Source organism: Hipposideros armiger, unplaced genomic scaffold (genome assembly GCF_001890085.2).
Source record: "Hipposideros armiger isolate ML-2016 unplaced genomic scaffold, ASM189008v1 scaffold_149, whole genome shotgun sequence".
Taxonomy (NCBI): Eukaryota; Metazoa; Chordata; class Mammalia; order Chiroptera; family Hipposideridae; genus Hipposideros; species Hipposideros armiger.
Window position 1 is genome coordinate 2,391,889 of NW_017731499.1, and position 9,191 is coordinate 2,401,079.

Consider the following 9,191-nt stretch of genomic DNA (forward strand, 5'->3'; position numbering starts at 1 on the left):
TAGACATGGCTCGTGGTCAGGAACGTGGCTTGGAGGTTCAGCAAAGTAGATGCTCTAATTCATGAATGAAACAAATGTACACCGAGCATATGCTGTGTGCCGAGCACTGAGCGGGGTGCCGAGATGCAGAGGGGCGCAGGCAGGGCTCGGTTCTTGAAGGGCAGCCCGTCTAGCGGGAGAGACAGAGGCAGCCAGGATGGGCGTGCAGAGAGGCCAGTGCTCGGAGGGTGCCGTGGGAGCATGCAGGAAGAAACCAGGCTGTGAGGGGCACACAAGGCTGCCAAGCCGGGCCTTGAAGCCGGAGGTGCCGGCGTGTGCCAGGGCACAGGGCGCCGACAGCTAAACTTCGTGGTGAGCAGGCAAGACTCGAGTGCCAGGGGCGCTCAGTTTGGTAGGAGCTGATTATGTCACTGGGTTTTTTCATCCCCACGTTCTTTCCCCACCTGCTTCCCAGGTGACTGCTCTCTGTCAGGGGACCAGGACGGGGGCAAATTGTTGAATAGCCACAAGTCATGGCACGTCTGAGAATCCTTGGTACCCCCCTTGCGCCTNGTAAGGAGGGATATTTTACCTTCCAAAATATTGTCTGAACCTGAACCTTCCCTCGCGGTCCCCCTCAGTCTCTCCGCCAGTCTTGCGCCAGTCTCGGCCTCTGCTCGCGGTCCTTGCTGTTTGCGTCCCCCTGAATGGTTATGGGAACTTTCGAATGCAGCTTTCTCAGAAAGCTTTAGTAGCAAGACGCTGTGACAGGAAGACAAATTGTTGAGCTTTAAATTGAAGAAAACCGGGAGGCAATTTGTCTGATGTGTTCCGGGTTGGTTATTCCACCTTCTTCGAGTCTGAATTGTGGAGATGGTTTCCTTTTGCTTTTGAAGGTTAAACTGCTGGCAGGTGTTTTATCGGGGAATGTTACACTAAAGCATTAAGAACAATTAGATATAAAGTCCTTTTTTATTTTTACAGACTTTGACATATAAATAAGTGGAAGTTTGGCGCTCTCTCTTTTGCTGTTCCTTAAAAGAATTCTAGAATCACTGGAAAAAAATGGGCTTTCGGGGGAATTTGGCAGCAGGCTCACTTGTAATTGCCCGGAAAGGGAGAAAAAGCACATTTACTCTTAGAGGTGGAAATGGACCATGCAGGCCTCCATGGCCCCGATAGAGCAGGCTCTCCCCACCCCCTGAAGCCCCCCGAGATGGGACCTGGCTCCCCTGTCCTCTCCGAGGCCCTCGAGATGGTTGTTCTTTTGTAGATTCTGGCAGGCTTTTCTTCATAGCATTCACTCCCGCTTATGAGTATTACAGCAGGTCCTCAAATAACGTCGTTTTCGTTCAGTGTCATTTCATTATAACGTTGATGAGCTGCCGTAGGAACGTAACTCTTGTTGTGTGAGTTAGCCTGTGGTAAAGTCAGCTTCATTATACGTCTTAAACTTGATGTCACAGGACCCATCGGCGACGTTAAGTGAGGATCACTCTACGTAGCTGTGTGCGCCTTTGGTTGGGGTCTGTCTCCTCTCCTGGACTTGGAGCCCCACGAGAGATGCATCCTGGCTTTCCTCCGTGTCTGAACCTCGTCACTAACACAAGGCAGATGATGGGCATCTTTAGTATTAGAGGAATGAGTGGATGCAGCTGCAGCAAGACTCGCCCGCTTACTCCCCGCACTCATACCCGTCCACCACGGATTCTTACTGCTGGATGACCCACCCTGTTCTGGGGGGTCTGACCCCCCTGCCCTACCACAGGCTGCTCTGGTGCCCATAGCCACTGTGCTGATAGAAGAGAAAGTTCCATGCTGGGAGGAAACGGGCCTGGTTAGGAGGTTTGTGACAGTGTGATTACGTGGCTGTGAGTGCTGGGAGATACGCTGTGAGTTATGTTACTAGAAAGATACTGTGTTAAGTCGGCGAATTCAGAAGAACATGTACAATTTCACAAAACTTTGTGAGGAACAGCTTCCATTAAGAGCTCCTGACTGTATCCGTTCGAGAGCACAGGATGAGGAGAGCCAAGTGGAGGGGAGGAGGGGGCTGGTGGCTTGGGGTGAAGGACCCCGACTCCTCCAGTGGCCTTTGAGTAGAGGTTGGTGCTGCGCTTGGATGGAGAAAAAGTAGACTGACTGGGTGCCTGAGGGCTCCTTGGGCCTGGAACNACCTGTGTTCCCAGGGCCTGAAAGAGGAGAGGGTGGGGTGTGGGGTGGTGGATGCATGAGGAGCTTGGATTGGACCCCAGCTCACCGTTTCCTAGAGGCGTCGTCTTGGTCAACATCCTTCACTCCTCTGTCTCGGCGTCCTACCTATAAAATGGGTTCATAATATTAGCCGCCTCCTACGGTGGTTGGAAGGATGAAATTAAATAACCCAAAGTGCTTATATATTAAGGGCTGGTAAATATTCAGGGTTCAAAGAATTGTCATTGTCATTAATACGATGTTATAATGAATGAATTTGATTTTTATTATATAACCCTGTGAGACAGGACGGTCCAGATGCTCATGTAATTCTCATTTTAAGGGAAATGGACACTGACTTTCAAAGATATGTCAGTGACTCATGTGAGGCATCAAGTGGCACATAGGCCAGCAAACCTCTTCTGTAAACGACCAGGTAGTAACCGTTCTTGGCCCTGTGGGCCATATGGTTCTCTGCTACAACTACTCAGCTCTGCCATTGTGGCAGGAAAGCAGCCACACATGACACATCATCATCTAATGATGGCGGCTATGTATCAATAAAACTTTATTTACAAGAACAGGTGTTGGCCTGTGCTTTCTTAAAAATGAATCAAGTGAGTTTGTCACTTCAAAGAAACCAATGGACAGTTATTTGCTTTCAGTGATAAAATTTGTTCAGTGGTTCGCTGGCCCCTGGCATAGCTGGTCATTGGTCAGGTGCTGAGGGAGGTCTTGCACCTGGGTCTTCTGCCTTCAAATCCTAGCCCTGTCCCACTGTGACGTGCGGCTTCCCCTACATACGTGTCAGGAGATGCTTTCTCTGTCCACCGGGGGCCAATCGCCTGCACCTGGAGCCTAGGAGAGCCTGTGGGGAAAGGAAGAATTCATCCCCCAACTTGTCAGATGCTTGTGGAGATGTTTCCTCTCTTACGCTGCCACCCCTCTGCTGCGNCCCCCCAAAGAGTCGGCATACCTGGTACCTCAGAGCATTCTGTGAGGTTGTGTTATTAACCCCACGGACGGCCCTTGCCGCCGCATCTGACTTTCAGGTGTAGAAGGAATGCCGTGCAAGACTGCGTTTTCCCTGCTGATTTACTCTCCACTCTGCTCCACCTCGTTCTGCACCCCGGGAGATGCACCTGTTGGCCTCTGTCCCTGGGCTCCCTGCCCCCGCTTCTGGTGGCTTTTGGCTTCTTTGGTCAATGGGAAGCGTCTGCCAGGGCACGTCTTCCTCCAGCTCCCTGCCAGGCCTCAGGTCGGCGGTGGCTGTGTCCTGTCCTGGAGCCACAGCTCCTCCCGTGCCCGCCTGTGTCACACTGCATTCCAGTAACCGCTGCCAGCCTTCCCCGCTTGTTCCCGGAGGTCTGCGGGGGTGGGGGCTTTCTACCGTTGGCAGCCCCTGAGTCCGTTACCATCCCTTGCTAGCTCCTCTTCACCTTGTCCCTCTACAAAGCCTCTTCGTTAAACCCTGGTCTCCCCCTTTGACTGTGCCGTCTGTTTCCTGCTGGGCTGTGACTGAAACGCTGGGCTTGACCTGGCTTCTTGGCTTTGCACTTGATTGTGACCCTTCCTCAGATCTTGGCACGGTTGGCTCCTCAGGGTACCCAGGCTCAGTGCAGATGTCACCACCTCAGAGGGGCCTCGTCTGTCTACTCCTTCTATCCGAGGACCCTGACTTATTTTCTTAATAGCACATTGACCCCTGAAATCAGCTTTTACTTGGTTGGCCTGCTGACCTTGTCCAGGGGTCTCCTCCCTCCTGGTAGACCAGGGGTTAGCAAACATTTTCCGTGAAGGGCCAGAGAGTAAATATTTGTGGTGTAGCAGGCATATGGTCTCTGTTACAACCACTGCAGCCTGCCACCATAGCAAGGAAGCAGCCGCAGAGAATAAATAAATGAATGGGCATGTCTGTGTTCCAATAAAACTTTATTTAGAAAAACAAGCAGAGCAGGAATTTGTGGTAGGTAAATTATATCTCAATAACGCATTTAAAGAACAACAAAAAATAGGTGGCATGATGGATTTGGCCCGTGGGCCATAGTTTGAGAACCCTGAACTAGACGGAAAGCTCTTGAACTCTGGAACCTTGTTTGTCTCGTTCATGTTGGGCCCTGGCGCTCTGAATGGGGCCTGTCACAAAGGAGGCATGTAGTAAAAGTTCCCTGAATGAGATGCCTGCCCTGTGGAGGTCATTGGGCTGAACAGCGGCAACAATGGTAAAATAAGACAAAATCCCTGCCCCTGGGGGCCTTGGAAGACAGACGGCACGTGTTTATTGCACACACACCTGTTGGTTCTGATGATATGTGGAAATGGCTGAATGATGCTCTCAGGTGAATTGGTTCCTTCCACTGGGAAAGTCGAGGACTGGCCTCCACGGGGAAGAACCCTGGAGCCCCATCTCAAAGGATGACTAGGGGTGTGGTAGGTGGACAAGGCCGGGTGGCAGGGAAGGGCACATGCAAAGGCCCTGAGGTGAGAAGGAGCGTGAGGTGTGTGAGAATGTCAGGAAGGCTAGGGTGACTAGAGCGGAATGCGTGAAGGGGAGTGAGGTTCAAAATTAGGCTGGTGAGGCCGCCAGGAGCCCCTCCATGGAGGCCACCATGAGGAGTTTAGGAAACAGAATCTCCCGTTANTGAGCCATAAGCCTCCTAAGTTTTGTGTCATGTGCTTGCTTTGACCTGAAGTGCCCATCCTGCATCTGTCTCTGGGATTTGTGTTCATGTGCGGTAGAGAGTCTGAAATTGGAATGTCTACAGGGGCCAGATGGGCAATGGATGTGAATAGAGTAGGCCACGTGTGAGACAAAAGGGAGGGGGGAGTCTTTGGGGAACTGGACAGCACTTGTCCCCTAAAGGAGCAGGAGTTCCTCAGTACCGGCCAGGAGTGACCTCAAGGGCACGTGAGCTGTGGGGTTAGGCACTTGGATTTTTCAAGAGAAGTTGGAAACCTAGATCTTTCAGAGAAATATCTTGATTTTTAAATTATTTGCACCAATTTAAAAAACCACATCAGACAGACTCACATACACACACACACACACACACACATACACACAGGCTTACACTCACACACTCACACACTTACACTCACACACACTCACACACTTACACTCACACACACACTCACACACTCTGAGGGTCAACAAAGCATGTCTATAAGCCAGGCACTCCTTGGGGCTCGGATGAGTGGGAATATCTCCCCTCCTTCAGTAACCTCGGTCTTACTCTCTCTCTCTGCTGCTTGGCTTCCATTGCTGTATTTTTGTTGTTACCTTTTCATTTCGGCTTCATTCATAGTCCACATTTTCTGCCTGCAGTCTCAAGAGGCTGGAATTTGATGAGTCTATTGTGACTTACTTGTTCAAGAGCCAAATTGAGTTTTCAACGTGGTATTCAGATGTGGGATGTCTCTCTCTCCCAATGCTGTGTCCGTAACAGCAGCTCCTCCATGGCAGACCCAAATCCCAGGCACCACACCGCCTCTTTGACAGAATGGGACCCATTCTAGGCCTTTCCCCGCCTCTCCTCATAGGCAGGTTGCAGATAATAATAGTGACTGCACACCCCCATTTCCAAACCCCTCTTGAAATGTTTTCTGGGCTCTGTCTCAGAGGTCCTGCCGGCATTCCCACAGAGGAGGTGGGTAAATTTCATGAACTCCATCCCTCTGAACCACACCATTTATCAAGATAATAGTAGTGGCTGGGTCTTGTTATTCCAGATACTATTTAATATTTAATGTGCTGTACTTATATTTACCCAGCACATTTTCTTGGCTTTTCAGTGCTAGTTATGTGCTATTCAGTAACCCTTTCAACCATACTGTGTGGGCTATTATTATAAACCCATATTTTTATTGACTGGGGACCTTTGTTTCTAAAGGGTTTCTTTTTTAAAACACTTTTTATTTTCAATTTGCTGATGAGTTGTAATACTAAAAGAACTTCCATGTACCCTTCCATCAGATTCACTAATTATTAGGATTTTGCCATATTTGGGATGGATTTATCAATCTGTATTTACCCACATAAACTTTTTCCCTGATCAATTTAAGAGTTAGTTGTAAATATCATGACATTTTTACCCTTAAGTACTTGTATTTCCTAAGAACAAGGGCATTTTCTTACGTAACTACAGTGCGGTATAACATTCTGGAAATTTAACATTGGTGCAGTATTATTATGTAAAGTACAGCCTACATTCATATTTCACTGATTGGGCCAATTAAGCCTTTGATGGCCATTTTCTTTGCCTGATCCAGGATCCAGGCCAGGATCAGGCACTGCATTGAATTGTCCTGACTCGCTAATCTTTCATCTGGACCAATTCCACAGCCTGTTTGACTTCCACGACCTTGACTTTTTTGTATTGTTCCTCTGCCCAGTGCATTTTACAGGTGATAAAACCAGGGCCCAGAGAAGTTAAGTGACTTTCCAAGGTCACACAGAGGCAGAGCCAGCCTGTCTGACCTCAAAGCAAACACCTTTAATGGCGCAAAGGACTGAAGTGAGCTGCCTTCTTGATCTAAACGTCCCAAGAAGCAACTTGAAAGAGTTTTGAGTGAAATGACCGTCAAGTATGATTCCTACTATTAAGTTTAGAACCCTGTGACTTTACCGTTGTGCCCGGGGTATTTTGGGTGCATGTCACCCGCAATTAATTCACGGGTTCCTGGAGTTGTTTGAGCTGTTTCCCTGGCTCTAGGTGTGAAATGTGGGGGCCAGCGTGCCATGCCGAGTGGAATTTACCAGGTGGCTAATGAGATCGGGTTTAGAAGAGAAATAGTGGAATGATGGGAACAGGGGTGAGAGCACTAGACATTCCACAGGCTTTTACACATCCCCTCCCTGCTCATGCAGCACAAGTCAGGAAAAAGTCACGGAGAAACCGGACTTCCTGGAACGGGAGTCCCCCGGCAGCCCTTGCCCCATCTTACTAGAGAAAACGGCTGGAAAGAAAGGAGAAGTAGATTTCCTGCGCAAGGGCGGAGGCTGCCGTTTTCTGAGAAGTGTTCCAAGACAGGATGTGGAGCAGGGCACAGGGCACGGAGTGGGTCTCGGGCCGAGTGTGGCCCGGAAGTGTCATGGAGGTGAGTTGACATGTGGCCTCCAGGCCCACCCATAGCACGTGTTGCTAAATTCTTCAGCAGCGCCTGAGAATCTGCTTTTTTACTTTTTATTTTACCCCTGAATGATGTGTTAGTGTGTCATTTCCTACAAGCAAAACGTTCTCCTTCATAATAGCATACAACAGTCAACACCAGGAAGTGAACATGGCGCCTTACTACCATCTAGTCCTCACCTCACAGTCCGCTTTCCAGCCGTCCCCTTATGTCCTTTTCTTGCAAAATGACTGCGTCCAAAATGACTTGTTGCATTTTATGGTCACCTGTGTTTTTTCCCCCCAGTCTGGAGCAATTCCTCTTCCCTTGACTTTTGTGACCTGGGCATTTTTTTTTTTTTNAGCTCTCCCCTTCCCTGCGTTATCAGTCCCCCCTATTTTTCTCTACTTCTTTTTTCCATAGCATTTGTCATCTCCTGATGTGTTACTTACTATGTTCACTGTTGCTGCCTTTTTTCTCTTATGCTGGAAGCCTCCTGAGGGCAGGGACCTTTGTCTCATGTGTTCACTGGTAAATCTATCTCAAAGGGCCTGCACACTGCCTGGTACCTAACAGAACTCAGGAATGTGTTGAATGAACAAATGATTTTTTGTCAGTTACTTGTCTCCTGTTGCTCCGCTGCGTTTGGCTTACGTTTCTAGGGTTCTTTCATGGTCCAAGATGCCTGCTGGCGCCTCAGCCATCACACCTACATTCTGGGCAGCAGGAAGGATAAAGCAGGGGTGGGGGTGCGGGTGGGGGAAGAGCGTGTGCCAATTTCTTTAAGGAGGTGGCCTGCAAGTCACTCAGACATTCTCCTGCGTTTCATTGGCCTCAGCTTACTCTGTTAGGGAAGCGCCTTTTGTTTTTTGAGTAGGGCACGTTGTCACCCTAAATAAAACACACAGCCCCTGCTCAGCCGGTGGACGGGTGTACAGACCAGCCCCCTCTGCGGGGTGTGGTCTGGAAGCCTGGAGCACTCACCTCTTTGTGGAAAAGTCCTCATAAAGGGAGCTTCTATTCCTTTTCCTTTTCTCTTTTTTCTGTTTCTTTCTGTAATTGCATTGTTGGCACAGGCAGTTCAGGCTCTCAGGAGAAGCCATGCCGCTGGCAGTTATTATTTACATTATTATCGCATCATTACTTACCCTGGACGCTGCATCGTAGAATCCTTGGTTTTTATAATTCTTTTAAGAGGGGGTCCCACACCTGCATTTGAACCCTCACCTTCCACATCCAGGACGGGAAACTGGTTTACAGATTGGGAAACCAGGACGCCTCCAGGTGGTCACTTCAGGGTTTTGCCTCACATGGTACCTGGAGGGAGCGGAGACAGTGTGGGGCGGTGGATTGCACCCCGGGCTTCAGAATAGGGCTGTTGGGAAGCATCATGACCCCGAGTGCATCACTTACCTCCTCTGAACCTCAAGTTGCTCATGCGTAAAGTGGGGTGAGCCGGCATCTGCACACCAGCGGGCAGCAAGGCCTTCCCCGGGCTTTTTCTGTGTGCCCTGCACAAAGGGACAATTTGTATTAGCAGCGACATAGTTGGTGACAGTGTCAGGCCAAGAGATGAACGCAGCGCACGCCCCACAGGGCCCTGGAACAGATGCTGCCCGTTAATTATGGCGGCACGTATTTTAATAGCCATCCTTTTTCCTTTTCAGAAGGGTCTTTGTGCGCCGGGGATTCTGCTGTCAGACACGCATCAGCGCAGTTAATCCCCGCAGTGGCCCTGGGTACTGTGATGTTCTCAATTTACAGGAGGGTGGCAGGTTTAGCAGCTTGCCCCAAGGTCACGCACACGGTGGCGGGCCTGGGGTTTGAGCCTCTGTCTGCCACCAGACTCTGTTTTCAAGTCCCACTGACGCCCATTCTTCAGGGTCATCAGGATGGTTTTTTGTACTGTG

At 49.7% G+C, this 9,191-nt stretch overlaps 1 protein-coding gene across 3 annotated transcripts in view; it reads left to right on the top strand.

Annotated features, from left to right (window-relative positions):
• Positions 1 to 9,191, top strand: part of SNX29 (sorting nexin 29) — a 482,345-nt gene that overhangs the window by 129,099 nt on the left and 344,055 nt on the right. The gene's annotated exons all lie outside the window — the stretch shown is intronic.